Below are 23,095 nucleotides of genomic sequence, written 5' to 3'. Positions count from 1 at the left end.
CAAACATTCAGAAGTTATGTGGATAGAAGGTTGAGTTAGCTATGCCAATATGATAAGCCCCTTTTCAAGTATTAAACTTATTTGAACTCAATGTGAAAACCACAATTTCACTTGTGCCAGGGAAGCCTAGAGTATTCACCTTATCCAAGACTGTCATCTGAAGGGTACAGAATTTTCTAAGTTGCTTTTTCAATTAAAAAAAGAAGATTCAGTGTAAGGCATTCAGGAAATTCCCATTTATACAACCCATTCACAACCTGGTTCTGACTTATCATTCCAGGATGATCCCACATTACTCCCTCTTATGAACTCTCTGGTCCAGCCAAACTCCCTTCTTGCTGTTCAACACACACGGTATTCCACATCCTCTTTATGACTATCCCTCATGCCTGGAATATACCACCTATCTATTCACCTCTGTCTCTAAGAATCTGTAGTTCTCTTCAAAGTTCTATTAAAGTGCCACCTTCTACATGAAGCCTTTCCTGATTCTCCCAGCTGCTGGTTATTTTAAGGCTTAGGAGAAAATAGTTTTGTTTATTGGAATCAAAATTTAATTTAAAAGCATTTAGGGCTTGAGCAATTAATTTTTTTGTTTTCTTAGAGGCAGGTTAGTATTATTGGTTTTTTATGTTATTTCTGCATTTCAAGGATAATGACTTTGGAGGAGTGAGGCTGAAGACTTTGCACAGCTTTGCCCCACTCATCTCCAATTGATGCACAAGTCAAGACATCACCCTCGTGATGTCATTGGTCCTCTTTGAGAACGAAAGACAAACAACAACAGTATTTCAAGGAAAGGTAGACAGAGAATTCAAGTAATTTCTCTTGTTTACTTAATCTATTGAGTTGCCAATTCTTTAAAAGTTACTAACATGTGCAATATTCTTTGGCCCCAATAATATCACTACTAGAACTATACCCTAAGGAGATCAAAGATGAAAAGGTATTATAGGTACAAAAATATTTATAGTAGCTCTTTTTAGGTTGGCAAAGAGTTAGAAACTAAGGGAGGGGGTATGCCCATCAATTAAGCAATGGCTGAACAAATTATCCCATACGATTGTAATGGAATACTATTGTGCTGTAAGAAATTATTTGAGATGGTTTCAGAGAGACTTGAAGATTTCTATGAATTGATGAAGAGTGAAGTAAGCAGAACCAGAACCAGGAGAAGTTATATTGTTTGAATATACTCAGTACAAAAGTTTTGTTTTTCAGGTTTTTTTTTCCCTAATGGAAAGACAGTGTGAGAGAAGAAAAATGCCTGATAATTTAAAAAATAATAATAATAATGCACGTAAATGTAAGCCTTCCTTGGAATCTGTTCCCTTTAGACATTTTCTGGCCATTGAATTAGTGTTGGTCTCCTTATGCCTACCAGAATAACATCAACAGATATTCTAGAAACTAATGGTGTGTGTTCATTATTCGAGAAAAACGTTGCTGGATTTTAGCATCTTGAACCATCTGTACTGCCCAAAAATGCAATCAATAGATTTATGTGATGGTAGTGTCTTAGAATCAGAAAACTCTTGATCTTCTAGTACAATTTCTACCTGATACTTGAATATCTTCTATAGCAGTTCCAGTAAGCACTTATCTAGCTTCCATTGGATGACCATTTTATCCCAAGGCTAAATAACCTGCTGGTCTTTCTGTGTTTCATAATTCATGTGAATGTACCAGTTTTTGTCTCAGAAAAGGAGTCAAGTATGATCAAGTCAACAACATTTATTGTTACTGTTGTTCGGTAATGTCTGACTTTTTTTTTTCCTTTGGCTAGGCAGTGGGGTTAAGTGACTTGCCCAAGGTCACACAGCTAGTAAGTATTGAGTGTCTGAGGCCAAATTTGAACTCAGGTCCTCCTGACTCCAGAGTCAGTGCTCTATTCACTGCGGCACCTAGCTGCTCCCCATGTCTGACTCTTTTCACCCTTGGCAAAGATACTGGAGTAGTTTGCCATTTCCTTCTCCAGCTCATTTTACAGATGAGGAAACTGAGGCAAATAGGGTTAAATAGCTTGCTCAGGTCTTCCTGACTCCAGTTCTGATACTCTAACCACTGTACCACCTAGATGCCCTAAGCATTTATTAAGCACCTACTATGTGCCAAACACATTGCGAGCTTAAAATTAGTCAGTTTGGAGATGTCAGCTAGGTAACAATAAGATAATATATAGAAATATTTCTAAATATTTTTTTCAAATTATTATTACAGATGTAAACAGATAGAATAACATCTTCTTAACAGTAATGTTTCTTTGATAATGTTAGATTTATATTTAGGCATTTATAGTGACTTGAATATTTGACATAGTGGTAGTTTTCTTTGACTGAGAGTCTGGAATAGAAATAAAATTATAAGTATAACAAATGTTACACCTTTGAGAAAGTTAGAAGCTCCTGGGATGGACAAACCTTCAAGCACCATGTAACTTTGCACATAATCAAAAATTTCACGTGGAGAGTTGTTTCTCATGCATCACTATCGCCCCCTCGTGGTGAGAAGTAGTAATAGCTGGTGTATAGCATTCATTCATTGCAACTCTTTTTTAAAAAACTTTGTTAAAAATGAAAAATTTCATTACATTTGATCCTGCATCATGCCTTGAAAAAAATCTCTTAAAGAAACAGAAAACTTCTTAAAACATGAAAAGCAAAAAACTAAGACACCCATTAATGACCTCATGATACAGTGGAACTAATTAGATTTCGAACAAGAGGACCTGATTTGTATTACAGCTCTACAACTTAATATCTGTGGGACCTTGGGCAACATCTCTAGACTCAGTTTCCTCATCTGTAAAATGAAGAGGTTGGACTGGATGACCTCTAAGCTCTCATTCAGCTCTAAATCTGTGAGTCTATGACCTCCCTAATATTTTGCATAAGTTTTTAATGCATCAAAACTCATTAATTTTTCTCCCAAGGATTCAGAATTTGTCTTTGTATTCCTTGATGCAGGCACATTAAAAATGTTGTTTTGATTGGATAGGATGGTAACTTACCCTGGTTAGCATTAAATTCCCCTTTTGAAGGTTAGTTCGAACAAAATAGATATTTAGGCTGATTGGGGATACAAACTTTAAAGATATGTTTTCACACTAATTATGTGAACACAGATGCTGCTAATTTAAATTAGCTTTACCTGTTCATCAAAGCAAACTCAATGGAGCTTTGAATTATAAACAATTTGTTAGCAGTGGGTTCCAATTATGTAGATGTTGTCAAAAGTAATAAAACTTCATTTCTTTGTGAAATTCCACAATTCTGGCTTTTTTTTTTTTTTTACAAATTCAGATTAGCTTTCCCTAGACTTAGTATAAACTTACTGTATTTCTATTATCACAGTAATGTGTTGACTGTATTTTCTTCTGTTATACATCTATGTTGGGAAATTTATTCTTTCTGTGTTTAAAACCCTCTGGTCTGACAGTTGTATTCTATTCATAACCTAAAATATTTTCTTACAAAACTCAAATATTTGAAAGCTTTCTCATGACTTATCTTCTGTAGATTTCAAACCAGTCCTGGTTTAGAGGAATTTTGTAGCCAAATAGATAAGCAAATGAACAAATGAAAATTAGTTATTAGAATAAACTATTAGAATAAAAATTATTCCTGAGTCTGATATCATTAAGACATCTGAAAGAGAGTGTAATTCATTAGCAGACAAACTGAAGTGATGTTGAGCTTGCATTAAAATGTAATTGGCGTATGATAAAACTAATATCTATTCTTGAAAACTATTGTAAATGCTGGAGAGATTTTTTTTTAAGTTACAGAAAAAGCAAAAGTGGCCACTGTCTCCGAAAGTGAGTCAATAACTATGGTAAATTTAAATGTTTGTTCAAAATTCTTTCCTTTAGAAACATGAATGAAAAACTGTCAACTTTACATTACAGAAACCATGAGTGCTTACATGTTCAGACAGAGTTAATGAGGGAGTCGAACAATCATAGATATCCAAAAAAAATTTTTTCTAGGAAAAAAGAAAATTTACCTTAGTTGTTGATTCACCTGGTAAGTTTATCTGTACCAGTAGTAGGCCAAGAAAATTGTATGCTGTTAATGATCTTAATAAACAAAAGATCCCAAACAAGTTAGAATAAAAAATTCTTCTGAAATTAAACAATAACCAGAATGAAAGAACTAGACAGGAAAAATATTTTGCTATTTATTGTGCAATCCCAGCTGCAATGTTGGAGCAAGAAGCTGACCTCCCTCTAGGGGCCACATAAGAACTGAAAGTAGGTACTGGGTCATGTATATTTATAGTGTACTTGCCTGGGAAATACAGAGAGGTGGCTGTTATTGAATTACCAAAACTCACTTTCTTGTTGTTCAGTTGTTTTCAGTCATGTCCAACTTTTTGTGACTCCATTTGGGGTTTTCTTGGCAAAGATACTAAAGTGGTTTGCCATTTTCTTCTCTGGCTCATTTTACAGATAAGGAAACTGAGGCACATAGGGTGAAGTGGCTTGCCCAGGGTCATATAGCTCGTAAGTGTCTAAGGCTAGATTGAAGCTCAGGTCTTCCTGACTCTAGGCCTGACCTTGTATCCACTGTCCACCTAGCTGCCCCATGAACTCACCTTACACCTACAGTTTGGGGAACCATGCTTGCTTTATTAATTTCAGTACAATGAAGGGAAAGGGCATCTGACCTGATTCTATGAAGGCTATAAACTCAGATGAAGTTTCAGTTATGCTTAACCATGGAAAGAATCAGTGACTTGCCTTCTAGCAGAGATTGGAGATTTTTTTAGGGAGCACTAGCCCTGGGCATTACCTTAAGAATAACCTTAAGTTTAAAAGAAGTTTAGAATAACCCCAAGAGTTTAGAAATGTGATTTTTCCAGAAAGAGAGGGAGAGTTTCTATGTAGTGGTCCTTTTGCAAAAAAAAAAGCACTGATCCCCTTCAGTTGGAGGAGCACCTAGGGACTAAAGCCTAAGGAGAGAAGAAAAAGTCCTCCCTTCCTTTTTCCCCTTCTTCTATTACCATGAGTTATTTTAACAGTGCAAATCCAATGAGAAGAGGTTCTGCTATCTGATAAGACCAGAAAAGACTGCATGGAATCCTGTGAGAGAGAAGAATTTCCCTGAAATTTCAGTATATTGTGAGAATGGCAACACCCAAGTTCAGTTTCCTTTTGAAAAGAGTTTAGAAATGACTGTGAGCCCTTAGTTTAGTTTGCTGTTTGTCTTGATGGGTTTCTGTGGGTTGTTGGTACTTTTTCACCTTTTGTATTTTCTGTGATTTAATTAAAGACTATTTCTCTATGATATACTTTATTGGATATGCATTTATTAATTTAAGCACATGTAGCTAGGGTTCCCTACATCTGTGGAAAAATAGACATGAGTGTACTTGGAGTTTTTTTCCAGAATAATCTCTAGGAGGAAGGACATGAGTTAAGGAAATAATAATCTTCAGATACAACCAGTTCTTTGTGAGTCCAGAGCTTAGGAGATCCTGAGCCACAGGTTACATATCAGAATCCTTCCCTTTCCTTCAAATGCATAGAAGGCCAAAAAAATAGAATGAAGTATTGGAGATAGAGGGGTCAGGTAGGCCTTATGGAGGAGGCTTCAGATGATCTGAGCATTGAAAGCTGGGAAGAATTTCAACACGTGGCAACGTGGAGAGAGTCTGTTCCAAAAAAGATTTGTGGTATAAACAAATGCCCTAAAGCCAGGGAGAACAAAATGAGATCTGGGAAAGCCTAGAATGTTTCATTACATTGAAATATATAATGTATGGATTAAGTTAAAAGTAGACCACGGGATATCTTAAATACCAGAGTAAGGGGTATGTGTCTCATTCTGTAGGTAATGGAGAAACCCTAAAAGATTTTGAGCAGGAGAGTGACATAATAAGATTTATGCATTTAGCAGTATGAAACGCAGACATGATTTCACGCACAATCGTCTTTCTGTGTTTTGCCATACTCTTTTTTTGGGTATGTTTAAGTTCAGAACAAAACATGAAATTAAAAATAAAAGATACATGTTAAGGGGTATAGCAGTGCCATGAAAAGAGGGATGAAATTGAAGTCACAGGACCTAAGTTTGAATCCCAGTTGTGTGACCTTGGCAAGAAACTGAACTTGGCTAGGTCTCAGCTCCTCATATTTAAAATGGTGGGATTGGGAGTGTATGATCCTCGGAAAGTCCTTCCATCTCAAGAGCCTAGGATGAGGAAGGCTACTTTGGCAGCAGAGGGGAAGACAGATTAAGGAAGGAAGATACTAGAGTCAGAAAGACCAATTAGGAGGTTACTGCAGGTCCAGATATGAAGTCTGAGAAAGGTCAGAAGGCACAGGCTTACAAAGGAACAGATTGATACATTAAGAGCCTATTGCAAGGTAGAATACACAGACCTGGTGGGAGAATCCCCAGGGTCCCAGCTAATATCCAGAATGTCTCGAGTAGATAATGCCATAAGATTTAGAACTGAATGGGAACTTGAGATTATTTTATAACTGAGGAAATTGAGACCCAGAAAACTCAAGTGATTCCATTCCCTGTGATTACATAAGTAGTAAATAGCAGAGCCAGGGCAGCTAGGTGGCACAGTGGATAGAGTGCCAGGCATGGACTCATCTTCCTGAGTTCAAATCTGGCCTCAGACACATACTAGCTATGTGACCCTGGGCAAGTCACTTAACCCCTTTAGACTCAGTTTCCTTAGCTGTAGAAGGAAATGGCAAACCACTCCAGTATCTCTGCCAAGAAAATCCCGTGGAGTCACAAAGAGTTGGTTGGACAGGACTAAACAACAACAAAAAAGCAGAGCTAGAATTTGAACTCAGGTCCTCTCACTCCAAATCCATGCTCTTAACACTACTAGAGCCTGAAAAGATGCCTCTTCTAGGAATTATAGTTTACATTAGGAAAATGTCTTTGGGGTAATACTGTGGGACTTTGGCCTGTTACATAATAGTTAATGTTCTTGCTTCTCTTTTATTTTTTAAAAACTTCCTTTTTATACTCTGTCTAATGGAAAAATTTCCCAGGTTTGTATGTGGAGTTCTAGCCAGGTAAAATGTGTAATATGATTTGCTAGAAACTGTTCAAATGCCAACAAACAGCCAATTTATAAACCTGAGAACCAATATCTAGAAATTTTTTTATTTTCAAGCACCAAGTAGACTAGTCACAATCATAGGTAAGTCCTGGAAAAGGATGAAAAACAGGACCAAGCTAATTTCTTTTCTTTTTTTGGGTTGGGTAATGGGGTTAAGTGATTTGCCCAGGGTCACACAGCTAGTAAGTGTTATGTGTCTGGGGCCAGATTTGAACTCAGTTCCTCCTGAATCCAGGGCTGGTGCTCTATCCGCTGTGTCACCTGGCTGTCCCAACCAAGCTAATTTCTACTACTTACATGTACAACCGAAGGCAAGTCAGTTCTCGCCTCTGGGCCTCAGTTTCCTCATTTTTTGAGGAAATGGGGAACTCGGATAAGATGATCTCTTAAGTGTCTTTTAAAATTCTAAATCTCATGATCCTTGGAAGGAGGCAGCTAGATGGCACAGTAGATAGCGTAATGGACCTGGAGACTGCAAGACCTGAGCTCAAATTCAGCTTCAGACACCTACCAGCTGTGTGATCTTGGACAAGTCACTTCACCTCGGTCTGCCTCAGTTTCCTCCACCGTAAAATGGGCATAATAATAGCATCTACCTCCCATGGTTGTTGTAAGGATAAAATGAGACAATATTTGTAGAGTGCTTAACACAGTGCCTAGCACTTAGTACATCCTTGTTTCCTTCTTTGCAGGTAGTTTCATTTTGATTTTCTAGAAAATAATGTTTAGCTTTGTTTTTATGGCTTGACAAAAGATTTACGGCAAGCAATTAGATCATATCCTGGCTAGCGCCCTTGACCAATTCCTGGAACCTGTGAGCTAGAAACTATTAGTAAAGGCATTCCTTTGCTGTGCCACATTCCTCTCCCTCATCCCCTTATCTTTAACTTCTTGTCACTTGCTTCTTTTTAAAAAAGAAATCACAAATACTCACATCATACAGGAAGCTGCCTCCGTAGTCACTGAGGCAGACATAACACATTCAAATCCAAGTACACGCTAATTCATGTGTCCTAAATGGATGACACAAATGGAAGAATAAAATGATTAATTTAATTATAACTTACTTATTGAATGGGATTCACAGACTTTAGAGTTTAACCAAATGTACCTGATGGAAGGTGTGCACTCTTTGGATGAATATATTCCATGCCACGTTCCAAGGAAACATAGATATATCTCTCAGGGTGAAGTCCTCATCAGAAGGGGCTCACTGGACATTTTTCTAACACGAGAGTTCTCTACCTGGGGTCCGTGGCTTTCCAAGGGGACCATGGAGAGCTTTCAAGTATTTGTGTGTGAAAAAACATTATCTAACCTCTATCTGAAATTCAGCATTTCCTTCAATTGTGAATTTTTAAAAGAAATATTATTCTCAAAAGGAGTCTATGGGTTTCATCTAGTTTGCCAAAGGGGTTTATAACATGAAAAGGTTAAGAACACTTACATATACACATGCATGTTTTTGCTGTCATAATTGCTGGCATGTTAGGCACTTGCCTACTTAGTCATGATATGGTGGGCGTGATGATATGTATTAAGCTACTGAAAGGAGACTATTATGGGGTCTTCTCAGCTCAGCCATTCTTGGAAATATCATAGGAAATAACTGCTAACCTCCTAGTTGTTTCAATGGTGAATGCACAAAGGATGAAGAACAGGAATAATATATCCCTTCTTCACTTGGCTTAAGCCAGTCCAGGATTGATCCCCAACAGGTCACAGATTAAAGATGCAGCTGTCATGTTCCCCCAAAGGTTTCCCTTCTCCAGGTTAAACATAGCAATATTTTTATATGTCGTGATCTCAGCTCCCCTCACTGTCCTTGCTGACTGCATCTGAAGGTGCTCCAGCTTATTAATGTCCTTTCTAATTGGCAGACCCTAGAACTACTCACACTCCTCCAGATGTGATAGGACCAGAACAGAGTATGGCGGGACTATCACCTCTCTCATTTCCCTGGTTAATAAATTCTAGTGGCTTCCCAGGTCCTTGAGGGTTAAATATGTAACGAGGGATCAGCCAACTGGAACCTCGTCCTGACAAACATGCACAGAGGACCCTATTCGGTGCAATCCCCCACATGAACTTGGTAGAATGTACAAGTATTCTCTGACTATTTTTCCCCCACTTACTATGTGGCAAAGAAGAATTGGCTTCTGAGCTAAACTAAAAGAGTGTAAAAAAAAAGTCACTAACCAGTTAGATTGGTCTTTTTCCTGATGGTGACTGAAGAAATACCTGCTGTAAGCCTCTGGGTAAGAAGAGAGGTTCTGCCACTGCCGGAGGCCCGTTTGCCTGGGTGTAGCTGTGAATATGTGGTATCTCTGTTTTTCATCTCCTTGTGCCTATTTTTGCTGTTATCAGGTGATGAAATATTAGCGATGGAACAGACTGGGATGCAGTCTTGTGAACGTCTAAAGATCAAGGGTCCTACTAGGGCTCTAGGAAGCAGTTTGCAGGCATTGAGCCATTTGAGGTATGAATGCTGCCCTAGGCCCCATGAGCAGCGTGCTGGACTTAGCCCAGCAATGGATGGACTCTGAGATACCATGACCCGCTGCCGTGAGGGAGCGCTTCAGCTAGAGGCTGTACTGAACTCGGTGGAGTGGATTCTTTGTAGCAGCCGTTTTAAGTAGGAGACCACTTTCTCCCCAAAGCCTCGGTGGTAGAGGTGTGTAATAAGACCAACATCTATGCTAATGTGCCTTCTTCCTCCCACCCACAATATGGAGTAGGCATAGGTCCCTCTTCCTTGAGTGAGCCTGAGCAAGTCACTTAAGCTCAGTTTCCTCATCTGTAAAATGGGGATAATAATAATAACACTCACCTCTTAGGGTTGTTTTGAGGACCCAACTGGATATTAATTGTAAAGTGCTTAGCACAGTGCCTGGCACATAGCAAGTGCTTTGTTAATGTTAGTTATTATTGTTGTTATTTTTTAAAGTCCTTCAAAATCTGGTTCCAACCCACCTTTCTAGCCTTATTTTACAGTTCTTTCCACACACCTTATGATCCCAGCAAACAGGCCTTCTTGCTGCCCCCTCACCTAATGTTCCAGCCCGTCTTTCCTTGCCTCTCTATGGGGATCAGAAGCCGTCCATTTCTTCATGTCACTAGGTAGACCTAGAAGCAGCCCTATCCCTGGAATGTACTTCCCCTAACTTCTGACTCTTATAACAGCTAGCTTCCTTCAAGATCAGCTCAACTAACTAGCTGTGTGACCCTAGGCAAGTCACTTAACCCTGATTGCCCCACTGAAAAAAAAAATTATATAGGTGGCAGCTAGGTGGTGCAGTGGATAGAGCACTGGTCTTAGAATCAGGAGGAACTGAATTCAAATCTGGCCTCAGACTCTTGACACTTACTAGCTGTGTGACCCTGGGCAAGTCACTTAACCCCCATTGCTTAGCCAAAAAAAACAAAACAAAAAAAATCAGCTCAAATGCTGTCTCCCGTGGGAGAGCTTTCCTGATTTCCCAAGTTGGTGCTTTCCCTCTGCCACCCTCCAAATTACTCTGTATCTATTTTTAGGAACTTTTTTGTGTGCATGTTGCTTTTACTAATAGAATGAAAGCTCTTTGAGGTCAGGGATTGCTTCACTTTGTCTTTATATTTCAAGTGCCTGGTACACAGTTGGATGTGCTTTCATAGGTTCAGGGCACTTGGGTATAGCACAGCCTCTCCAACCTACAGATTTAGAGAGATGCCCACAGCGGAGATGTCAAACACGCCTCCTGGGTGGTGTGTGTGTGTGTGTGTGTGTATGTGTGTGTGTGTGTGTGTGTATACATACATACATATATATATATATATATACATATATAAAGATGCAATTTGTGACTTTCTAAGTCAAGGGATCTTTATACACTGTTTAGAGCCCCATCCACTAACATCCCCCTCCCCCACCATTTCAGTTTCAGCTGGTTCACAGGACTTACCCTGGGCCACAAAGGCAGTGGATTTCAGAAGTGACACACACACACACACACATACATTGTTGTCGTTGAATATTTCCCAATTGCATTTTAATCTGGTTGGGGCAGCATGAGGGAGTGTCACGGCCCACACACCACCCAGGAGGCGTGTTTGACATCTCTGCTGTGGGCATCTATCTAAATCCGTAAGTTGGAGAGACTGTGCTATACCCGAGTGCCCTGAACCTTTGAAAGCACATCCGATTGTGCACCAAGCACTTGAAATATAAAGACAAAGTGAAGCTCTCTCTCTTCCGGAAACAGCGTGACAGAAGAGAGAAGAAACAGTCAGTCCTTGCTGCACAGAGACTTCATGGTTCCGTCCATGCAGGATGTTGTCGCCTACATGTGCTGCTGGCATCAGCCTAGGCTCCAGGAGGGGTCAGGAGTCATCGCCAAAGATGTCCCCTGTGCCCACCAACCAGAAGCTGGAGCTGTCCTCAAGGGTAGCCCTGATGCTCAGCATCCAGGAGCAGAACGTGCTGAGCCTGCGCAAACTGATCCTGGCCCTGGCACACAAGAGCCGTTGCTCAAATTCCCCTGAGATGTAACCTGCCTCCTGTGTCCCCTCTCCCCATTGGTCTTTGTGTAATCTTGTGTATGTTTGCAGGGCTGGGGAGCTGAGATCAGAATTTTTTTTCACTATTTAAGATGCCAAGAAAAGCAAAACAAGCAAACAAACAAAAATAAATTAGGATTCAGGAAAAAAAAGCTGTATAATGATGTTGATGACTTTTGGAAAGTCATGGTCTGCAGCATGTGTTTTAAGTTAGAGATTTGGCTTGTAGTGAGAAAATGACAAAATAAAAGGAAGCATCACAACGATACCCAAAATAAGAAATGAAGAGAATAAATGTGCAGGGACAAGACTGAATCTGTCAGACATGTAGCTCAGCTCATCTTCCCACATAATCTACTGAGAGAGAATAGAAATAATTGGCTAGGCCCAGGATCAGCTTGAAAGTGGGGCCTGCTGGGCAGGCTATGACTGGAAGTCTTGGGGATACCCTGAGGCATTTAATGAGACAGAACAAAATTAGGTTTAAATAGAAGATAGTATAGACTAAAGAATTCTAGGTCATGCTGACTTTTCCAAGGGAAGGAAACTAACTGAGAAAATTTAACTGCAAAGAAAGTGGAAAAAGTGATGTCCTAACAAAATAAAGGAAGGTGGTAGACAGTAATGCTTTGGATTCACCTGTCAATATGCAAGTAAGGAACAGAAGTTGAGGAATCAATGAACAGCAAGATAATGCATTTAGGGTGGATGTCTCATCAGTTAGACCACAGACTCTGCTTCTAGCATCAGTCAGATAAGTAACTCATGTGTAGAAGGGGCCAGCCATCTTCATCAATCGTCACTTTCTAGGCAGGCAAGACCACTTAGCAGAAGCAGCAAGGTACAGAGAGAGAAGAGAGGGAGACAGAGACAGAAAGAGAAAGAGGGAGAGACACAGAGAGATAGAGAAACAGAGAAATAGAGACAGGGAGGGAGAGGGAGGGGGAGAGGAAGGTAGGGGAAAGGAGGAGAAGAGAGGAAAGCAGAGGAGAGGAGAGAGGAGGAAAGGAAAGGAGAGGGGAAGAGAGGAGAGGAGAAGGGAGGTGATGGGAAGGGGAGGGAGGGGAGAGGAGGGAAATGAGACACCATGTGCCATGATAATCAAACCACTGCCACCATCCAGACAACAATCCCTCAGACTGTTGGAGACAGCCCAGGACTCTGGGGCCAAGAACACCGGACATACTTCCTGGAAGGCTACTGCAACATCATCCTAATTAATCTCCCAATCTTCAGTCTCTCCCTTCTCGAATCAATGAAATGAATGAAAAAAAATATTTAAGTGCTTAGTATATTCACAGCATTCTGTAAAACAGTCCCTGTTTTCAAGGAGCTTACATGTCAATTGGAAGAAATGGCATTTCAAAAGAAAATCATCAGAGAATATGGAAAGACCAAAAAATACCAAGGATTCAATGGTAGGGATGATGGTGACCCACAGGTCCTTATGGTTATATAGGCAGGTAAGAGGCAGGTCAGATGGTGAGGACTGGAGGATGATAGGAAGCAGTGGCAGGTAGATGATAAGCCGTGGTGGTCCTTCATCTCATGGGAAGGAATGGAATGTGGATTTCCATCTCATCCAAGCCCCACGAGCAGTCAATCAGCCCTAGGGAAAGAGGGAGGGTACCTCCAATGGTAGTAAGGCTTCCTGCTGCCTATTCATCCCAGAGGAGTTCTGTGACTGCCAAGCCAGGGGAGAGAGTGGAGAGTGAATGCAATCCATCCTAATTATTGGAGCCGTAGTAATCTTCCTAAAATATAGACTTTATCCTGTCAATCCTCACTTCCTCCACTCTATAAAAATTTAAATATTTTCCCATTGCCTACAAAATAAAGTTTCTGTCTTGGTTGTTCAAGACCTTTCATGATCTGGCCTTAATTTACTTTTCCAGTTTTATTTTCCATTACTCCATTTCACTATGTGTTGTCTCCCAAAAAGGTACCTCACGCCACCATAGCTTGGCCCACATGGTTTCCTCTTTCTAGAATGCTTCCTCTCCTACCTGCCCTTCCAGTTCTTCCTGCTTAACTCCTATGCATCCTTCAAAGCCTAGTTCAAAGGCAATCTGATTCCCTGAGACAGAAGTAATCCCTGCTTCACCTGAATTCTCATAGGTAGCTAGGGGACACATTAAATAGACCTGGAGTCAGGGGGAGGGTAGAGATAGAGAAAGAGAAAGGAGGAGAGAGGGAGGAAAAGAGAGAGGGAGATGGAGAAGGAGAGGGAGGAAGACAGAGAGAGAGAGAGGGAGGGAGGGAGAGAGAGAAGGAAGATGAAGGAGGAGGAGGAGGAGGAGAGACAGAGACAGAAGAGGCAGCATGGGCTAGGATAGTCAGACCACTGCCACCATCCTTGAGAACAACCTTTCAGATTCTAGTGGATCTAACCTAGGACCCTGACTTGGAGTCAGAAAGACTTGAGTTCAAATACTGCCCCAGAAATTTACATAAGTATGTGGCCTGGGCAAGTCATTTAAGCTTTGCCTGCTTCAGTTTCTTCATCTGTACAATGGGGATAATGACAGCACCTACCTCCCAGGGTTTCTGTGAGGATAAAAGGAGATACTATTTACAAAGTGCTTTGTAAACACCTTAAAGCATTATATAAATACTAGCTATTCTTATTTTATTTTTTTCTCTTTGATTATGCCTTCAAATTCTGTCTTCTCCTATATTTGTAACCTGGGTCGGGTTCGTGCGCAGATCCCCCAACTTGCTCTACTAATGCAACTTTCCTACTTGGAGAAGGGGCCAGCCTGCTTCCAGGAGAGTCCAAATGTCTTGGAAGTGAAGCCCCTCTGGAGCACGGGTGGACATTCTGTCTGCTTCTCCTAAGTTCTAGTGATTTCCCTCTTTGATTATTTCCAGCATATCCAGTAGAAATCTTGTTTGTACATAGTCGTTTGCACGTTGTCTCCCTCATTAGACCATGAGCTCCTTTTTCCTTTCTCTGTATCTCCAGTGCTTGGCACAGTGCTTGGTAAATAGTAGGTGCCTAATAAATGCTTATTGACTGATTGGTTCCAATCAGCTAACCATGTGTTAAAGAGGAGGTTCTTCAACGGGCTACAGAGACATTCTGCCAACTTGGCCACTGCATCTTGTTCTCATTCCTTGAATGCTAACCATGGATCGGGTTCTGTGTTAATAGTGGGGACAAAATTACAAAAATGAGAAGTAGTCCACATCCTCAAAAAACTTCCATTTTAATGGGAGAGACAACACATATAAGGCAATGGAGGCTAAGGAGGGTGTTTGGTCTGGGAGGTCACAAGGATGGTGAATGGAGCTATAGGACAGCACTGGACACGTCCCATAGATGTGGTATGTGTCAAACCTGAGATTCTAACTAGAAATCTTATGGTCCCTTCCCTTCCCCCCAACCACACCACACAACTGGAGTAAAATAAAGTTAAATATCATTGGTAATATTCGTGCTTATGGCTACTAAGAGAGAGGCAGGAGGCAGCTAAATGGTGCAGTGGATAAGGCACCAGCCCTGGAGTCAGGAAGATCTGAGTTCAAATCCGGCCTCAGACACATAACACTTATTAGCTGTGTGACCCTGGGCAAGTCACTTAACCCTAACTGCCTCACCAAACAAACAAACAAACAAAAAAAACAATTTAAAAAAAAGAGAGAGAGGCAGTATAATACAATGGAAAAACTGCTGAACTGAAAAAGGACATTCAACACAAGAACTTCAGTTCTAATACCAACTGGGTTCCAGAACTAAATCCCAAGAAGTGCAAAACGTTAGCACCTCATTCAGAGAGGTTCTGCTCTGGGCAGCAATCACTGCCTAACTGGCATTTGGCCTATGTCAATCTCTTTCCAGTTTTCAGACATTAAAGAAAATAGACAACAGAGAATAAATTTACCTAAAATTTCAAGTTGAACAAGACACCATAGGCTTAGTAAACCAAATAAACCGCAATGGCCTCTACACTTCCCTAAGTACTGTTTAGTTTACAGTGACTAAGGAGGGGGAAAAAAAGCATCCTCCTTATTCAGAGAAACACTAACTCTAACAAAAACATCTAAAGTAAGGTTTAATACCAACTGTTTCAACCAATTATATTCACATCCTGGATAAATCCAAATATAAGTGATTTTGTTATAGAGAGGCTTAAGATTTGGAAGAAAAGAATATTTAAAATGAACATTTCTTGACTTGGAGTCCATAATTTTGAAACCAAGCCCAAGTGATAATGCTACAGATATCATACTTGATGGAAGACGGAGTTTTCCAAACCGTGGGATATTCTGCCTTTGGAAGTCTGGAGATTCTCTGCAAGGAAGAAGCAAAGCTACAGCCAAAATAACTACTTATTTTCAGGTGTAATTCTCACATAAATACATCCATTTTTTTGTCAATGAAAACAAAGTTCCTATCTAAATCGACAAAAGTAAAACCAACTTGGAGAATTTATTCCAATTTGACAGTAAATATGGCAGTGATTATTTTCTATGGTATATGCAAATGAGATTGAATTTAATTTAGAAGATAATAGATTATGGATATTGGCACAATCTGCCGCTATTGGTCTGTATAAGCTCACAATATGGGTGAACTGTAGTGTAATGCTGCTTGCTGACCTTAAACATGATGTGAAAACTCAGAGACAAATAATCTTTCTGTAGAAATCAAAAGTATTATATCTACTATACTTATATATATACATATATATATGTACTATGACATCTGCTATGCTTCTCAACTTATTCACTTTGATAAGTACAACATAAGCTGGTTTACCAAAACTGCAATTTTTGGAAATGGCTCAAGAATGATTATAGTTACATGTACCTTTGATTATTTATATATGCATATATATATATATACATATATATATACGATATGCTGTTGAAACTGATGTTAGAAAAGACTTGTTGCTTTGCAAAGCTATTGATGACAATGTCACATCAAGAGAAAGTTTCACTCTTAATGATCGGTTTTTAAATAAAAAGTATATACATATAGGAAAATTCTGCCCTAATAGAGATCAATCATAGGTCACATATTTAGAGATGAATAAACCTGAGAGGCCAACCAGCTATTTGGTCCACTTCCCCTACCCCACCCCTGACATTTTTCAAATGAGGAAACAAGGCACAGTGTAAGTAACTTAATCCAAAGTGTCAGAGGTGTGACTGATGTCAGAATGAAAAACCTATCTTCAAACACTTGTTAAAAATATGGCTTTTCGGGGCAGCTAGGTGGCACAGTGGAAAGAGCACCGGCCCTGGATTCAGGAGGACCTGAGTTCAAATCCAGCCTCAGACACATAACACTTACTAGCTGTGTGACCTTGGGCAAGTCACTTAACCCCATCACCTAGCCAAAAAAAAAAAAAAAATTGGCTCTTCAACCTACATAAATCATTTGCATTTCTATATATTACCAACAAAACCTACAGCAAGAGATAGAAAGAGAAATTCCATTTAAAGTAAATATAGACATTATAAAATATTTGAGAGTCTACTCGCCAAGACAAATCCAGGAACTCTATGAACACAATTACGAAACACTTTTCACGTGAATAAAATCAGATCCAAACAATTGGAAAAATGTCAGTTGCTTATAAGTAGGCTGAGCTAATATAATAAAAATGACAATTCTACCTAAATTAATTTACTTATTCAGTGCCGTACCAAACTACTAAAAATATTTTACAGAGCTAGAAAAAATAATAACAAAATTCATCTGGAAGAACAAAAGTTCCAGAATATCAAGGGAATTAATGAAAAGAAATGCAGGGAAGGTGACCTAGCCATACCAGATCTTAAATTGTCTTATAAAGCAACAATCATCAAAATACTTGGTACAGGCTAAGAAATAGGGTGGTGGATCAGTGGAATAGGTTAGGTACCCAAGACACAGTAGTCAATGACTACAGTAATCTACTGTTTGATAAACCCAAAGATCTCAGCTTCTGGGATAAGAACTCACTATTCAACAAAAACTGCTGGGAAAATTGGAAAATAGTATGGCAAAAACTAGGCATAGACCAACATCTTATACTATATACCAAGATAAAGTTGAAATGGGTACACAGTTTAGATATAAAGGATGGTACTATAAGAAAACTAGGAGAGCAAGGAATAGTATACCTGGCAGATTTATGGTGAACAAAAGAATTTATGACCAAACAAGAGATAAAGAACATTATGAAATGCAAAATGGATAATTTCGATTACGTTAAATTGAAAAGGTTTTGCACAAACAAAGCCAATGAAACCAGGGAAGGGAAACAGAAAGCTGGAAAACAATTTTTATAGGCGGTGTCTCTGATAAAGGCCTCATTTCTAAAATATATAGAGAACTGAGTCAAATTTATAAGAATACAAGTCATTCCCAATTAACAAATGGTCAAAGGTTATGAATAGGCAGTTTCCAGATGAAGAAATTAAAGCTATCTATAATCACATGAAAAAATGCTCCAGATCACTATTAATTGGAGAAAGGCAAATCAAAACAACTCTGAGACACCACATCACACCTATCATGTTGGCTAATCTGAAAAAACAGGAAAGTGATAAATGTTGGAGAAGATGTGGGGGCATTGTCCAAACCTTCTTGCTCAGGTAGCAGTGGTGGTGGTACAGGAGACAAGGGACTGGTTTTAGGACCATCAAAACCCCGGTGTAGTTTTTTTTCTTTTTTTTAGAAAAAAAATTACTTCAAATATATGATTTTATTCTGAATTTAACAAATGCCCCTCAAATAAACATATCTATTTCCAAAGTAGAACACAAAAAGAGGATTCTATATGAAAGTGTAAATCTTTTTTATCATACTACTTGCTTTAAAAAATGCATAAAATTCCGTATTATTTTCAAACTGTCTCGCTTGTCTGTGCTTCCTTCTGAACTTTCTTCTGATCTTCTTCGTGAATTTTTAAAAGAATATCTCAATGACCCTCATCTTTTTTTGGGGAGGCAGGGGTATCATCATCTCTACCCTCAACTACTTTTCTGCAATTAAAATAGAAAACAAAACAAAAACCTTGCAACAAATATGCATAGTCAAGCAAAACTAATCTAAAACATGGCCTCATTCAAAAATACTACATTTTGCTACAATTATGCTAAATTTGCTAAGCACCATAGAGAATAAAGTAATATCTGTATTAAACATATATGCACCAAGTGGTACAGCATGCAAATTTCTAAGGAAGAAGTTAAGTGAGTTACAGGAGGAGATAGTAAAACTATACTAGTGGGGGACCTCAACTTTTGTCCCTCAGAACTAGATAAATCTAACCAGAAAATAAACAAGAAAGAAGTAAAGGAGGTGAATAGAATTTTAGAAATATTAATTATAATAGACTTCTGGAGAAAATTGAATGGGGATAGAAAGGAATATACCTTTTTTTCTCAGTGGCACAATACACCTACAGAAAAAAAATGACCTCATATTAGGGCATAAAAACCTCACAATCAAATGCAGAAATACGGAAATATTAAATGCATTGTTTTCAGATCATGATGCAATAAAAAATTACATTGAATAAAAGGTTATGGAAAGAGATTAAAAATTAATTACAAACTAAATAATCTAATCCTAAAGAATGAATTGGTCAAAGAACAAATCATAGAAACAATCAATAATTTCATCAAAGAGAATGACAATAATGAGACAACATACCAAAATTTATAAGATATAGCCAAAGCAGTACTTAGAGGAAAATTTATAACTCTAAACGTTTTATCTCATCAATAAAACAGAGGAAAAACAATGAACTGGGCATGCAACTGAAAAAAAAAAGCTAGGAAAAAAACCAAATTAAAAATCCCCAATTAAATACCAAATTGAAAATCCTGAAAATCAAAGGAGAGATTAATAAAATTGAAAGTAAGAAAATCATTGAACTAATAAATATAACCAAGAAGTGGCTTTATGGGAAAAAAATACAATAAATAAACCATTGGTTAATTTGATTTAAAAAAGTAAAGAAGAAAACCAAATTACCAGTATTAAAAATGAAAGGGATGGGGGGCAGCTAGGTGGCGCAGTGGATAGAGCACTGGCCCTGAAGTTAGGAGGACCTGAGTTCAAATTTGGCCTCAGACCAAACACTTGACACTTACTAGCTGTGTGACCCTGGGCAAGTCACTTAACCCCAATTGCCTAAAAATAAAATAAAAAAAAAAGAAATTAAAAAAATGAAAGGATGAACTAACCACCAATGAAGAAATTAAAGCAAAAATTAGGAGCTATTTTGTCTAATTGTACGCCACTAAATCTGACAATCTAAGTGAAATAGATGAATATTTACAAAAACATAAATTGTCCAGATTAGTAGAAGAAAAAATAGAATGCTTAAATAACTTCATTTTAGAAAAAGAAATTGAACACGCTATCAATGAGCTCCCTAAGAAAAAAATCCCCAGGACCAGAATTCACAAGTGACTCCTACCAAACATTTAAAGAACAATTTACTCCAATATAAACTATTTGGGGAAAATAGGCAAAGAAGGAGTCCTACCCAATTCTTTTTATGACATGAACATGGTGCTGATGTCTAAACCAGGAAGAGCAAAAACAGAGGAAAAAAATAGACCAATTTCCCTGATGAATATTGATACAAATTTTTTACTTAATTTTTTTCTTAGGAGTATTTTATTTTTTCCCAATTACACATCAAGACAATTTTTAGCATTCATTTTTACAAGATTTTGAGTTCCAAATTTTTCTCCCTCCCTTCCTGTCCTCCCTTCTTCCTAAAATGGTAGGCAATTTGATATAGGTTATACATGTGCTATCATGTAAAACAGATTTCCATATTAATCACAGTAGTGAAAGAAGAAATAGATCAAAAGAGAAAACATGAAAAAGAATAAAGTAAGGGGAAAAAAAGTATGTCTCAATCTGCATTCAGAGTCCATCAGTTCTTTATCTGGATGTGGATAGCATTTTCCTTCCTGAATCCTTTGTACTTCTCTTGGACCATTGTGTTGCTGAGAAAAGCTGAGTCATTCATAGTTGATCATCACATAACACTGCTGATACTGTATACAATGTTTTCCTGATTCTGCTCATTTCACTTCGCATCAGTTTGTACCAGTCTTTCCAGATTTTTCTGAATCTACCTGTCCATCATTTCTTATTGCATGGTAGTGGGCATCACCTCAATTTCCAATTCTTTGCCACCAGAAAAAGAGCTGCTATAAATATTTTTGCATATGTAGGTCCTTTTCCCTTTTTTATGATCTCTTTAGGATGCAGACCTAGTAATGGTATTGCTGGATCAAAGGGTATGCACAGTTTGGTTGCCCTTTGGGCATAGTTCCAAATTGCTCTCCAGAATGGTTGAATCAGTTCACAATTCTACCAACAGAGCTTTAGCATCCTAATTTTTCCACATCCTCTCCAACATTTATCTTTTTCTTTTTTGTCGGATTAGCCAATCTGATAGGTGTGAGCTGGTACCTCAGAGTTGTTTTAATTTGCATTTCTCTAATCAAAAGTGATTTAGAGCACTTCTTTATATGCCTATAGATAGCTTGGATTTTTTCATCTGAAAACTGCTCGTTCATATCCTTTGACCATTTATCAATTGGGGAATGGCTTGCATTCTTATAAATTTGATTCAGTTCTCTATATATTTGAGAAATGAGACTTTTATCAGAGAAACTTGCCATAAGGATTGTTTCCCAGATTTCTGCTTTCCTTCTAATCTTGGTTGCGTTGGTTTTGTTTGAGCAAAAGCATTTTAATTTAATATAATAAAATTATCTATTTTACATTTTCATAATGCTCTCTTTCTCTGGTTTAGTCATAAACCTATAACACACTTGACTTCTCCTTTTAAGAATCTGGATGCTATACCACTTGGTTCATATATATTTAGTATTGATATTATTTCATTGTATATGGTACCTTTTAGCAAAATGTAGTTTTCCTCCTTAAGTCTTTTAATTGGGTTTATTTTTGCTTTTGCTTTGTCTCAGATCAGGATTGCTAACCCTGCTTTTTTTTTTTTTACTTTAGCTGAAGCATAATATATTCTGCTCTAGTGCCTTACCTTTACTCTGTGTGTGTGTCTTTTCTGCTTCTTGATCCACTCTGCTATGTGCTTCTGTTTTATGGGAGAGTTCATCCCATTCACATTCACAGTTATGATTACTAACTATGTACTTCCCTCCATCCTATCTTTCCTCCTCTTTGTCCTCTCTCTCCTTTAACCCTTTCCCTCCTTGACAGTGTTTTGCTTCTGTCTACCCCCTCCCTAAGGTGACAGCTCTTTCTCACCTTCCTCTTACTTAATCTCCTCCCTTTCTAGTTTCTTGTTGGGTAAGATAGATTTATCTATTCAACTGGTTGTGATATTATTCCCTCTTTGAGCCAAAATTGATGAGAGTAAGGTTCAAGTGATGCCCAACACCCACCCTCCCATCTTTCCCTCCACTGTAATGGGTTTTTTGTACCTGTTTGTGTGAAATAACTTACCCTATTCTATCTCTCTCTCTTCTTTCCACACCCGGTGTACTCTTCTTTCTCATCCCTTAATTATTTTTATGCCATTTCCTCAAATTTACCTTATAACTGTACCCTCTGTCTATGTATATTTCTTCTAGTTGTACTATTAGTGATACAATTTTTAGAATTACAAGTATTATATTTCCATATAGGGATGTAAATAATTCAGCTCCATTGAATCTCTTATGTTTTCTTTCCCCTTTTTGCCTTTTTAGGCTTCTCTTGGATTGTGATAGTAGAGATCAAATTTTTTGTTAATTCTGGTCTTCTTATGAAAGCTTGAAATACTACTATTTCATTGAATTACCATTTTTTTCTTGATGTGTGATTCTTGGTTGTAGTCCTAGCTTCTTTGCCTTCCAGAATATCATGTTCCATGACCCCAGATCCTTAAATTTTGTAGCTGCTAAGTCCTCTGTAACCCTGATTGTGGTTCCCTGATATTTGAATTGTTTATTTCTGACCATTTACAATACTTCTCCCTTGACCTGGTAGTTCTGTAATTTAGCTATAATGTTCCTTGGAGTCTTTATTTTGGTATCTCTTTCCTGAGGTGATCTGTGGGTTCTTTCAATGCCTATTTTGCCCTCTGATTCCAGGACATCAGGGCAGTTTTCCTTGATAATTTCTTGAAAGATGCTGTCCAGATCCTCCTTTTGATTATAGCTTTCAGGTAGTCCAATAATTCTGACATTGGATCTATTTTCCAAATTGAAAATTTTCCAATGAGGTATTTTACATTTTCCTCTATTTTTTCATTCTTTTGAATTTGATTGATTCTTGATGTTTCATAGAATCATTAGCTTCCACTTTCCTAATTCTAACTTTTATGGAGTTGTTTTCCTTAGTTAGCATTCGTACCTCCTTTTCTATTTGGCCAATTGTGTTTTTTAAGGAGTTATTTTCTTCAGGGGATTTTTGTATCTCCTTTTCCCTTGTTCAATTCTACTTTTTAAGCAGTTGGGTTTTTTCCAAGCT

General features: G+C 38.2%; 1 protein-coding gene across 7 annotated transcripts in view; it reads right to left on the bottom strand.

The window, feature by feature from the left end:
- The window catches only part of ALPK1 (alpha kinase 1), a 158,882-nt gene that overhangs the window by 122,994 nt on the left and 12,793 nt on the right, over positions 1-23,095 (bottom strand). For 3 of the 7 annotated variants that reach the window (XM_027837412.1, XM_027837409.1, XM_027837418.1), the window contains one exon: positions 8,027-8,105. The exons of 1 other annotated variant lie outside the window; for it this stretch is intronic. The gene's annotated coding sequence lies outside the window, so the exon portion shown is untranslated. Of the gene's footprint in view, positions 1-8,026; positions 8,106-9,291; positions 9,450-19,002; positions 19,029-23,095 lie in introns of all 7 variants that reach the window. 3 more of the 7 variants (XM_027837411.1, XM_027837414.1, XM_027837413.1) reach the window with 2 other exon arrangements.

Source organism: Vombatus ursinus, unplaced genomic scaffold, assembly GCF_900497805.2.
Source record: "Vombatus ursinus unplaced genomic scaffold, bare-nosed wombat genome assembly UNPS02014821.1, whole genome shotgun sequence".
Lineage (NCBI taxonomy): Eukaryota > Metazoa > Chordata > Mammalia > Diprotodontia > Vombatidae > Vombatus > Vombatus ursinus.
The sequence above is the reverse complement of the archived record's forward strand: the minus strand, read 5'-3'. Positions and strand labels throughout refer to the sequence as shown.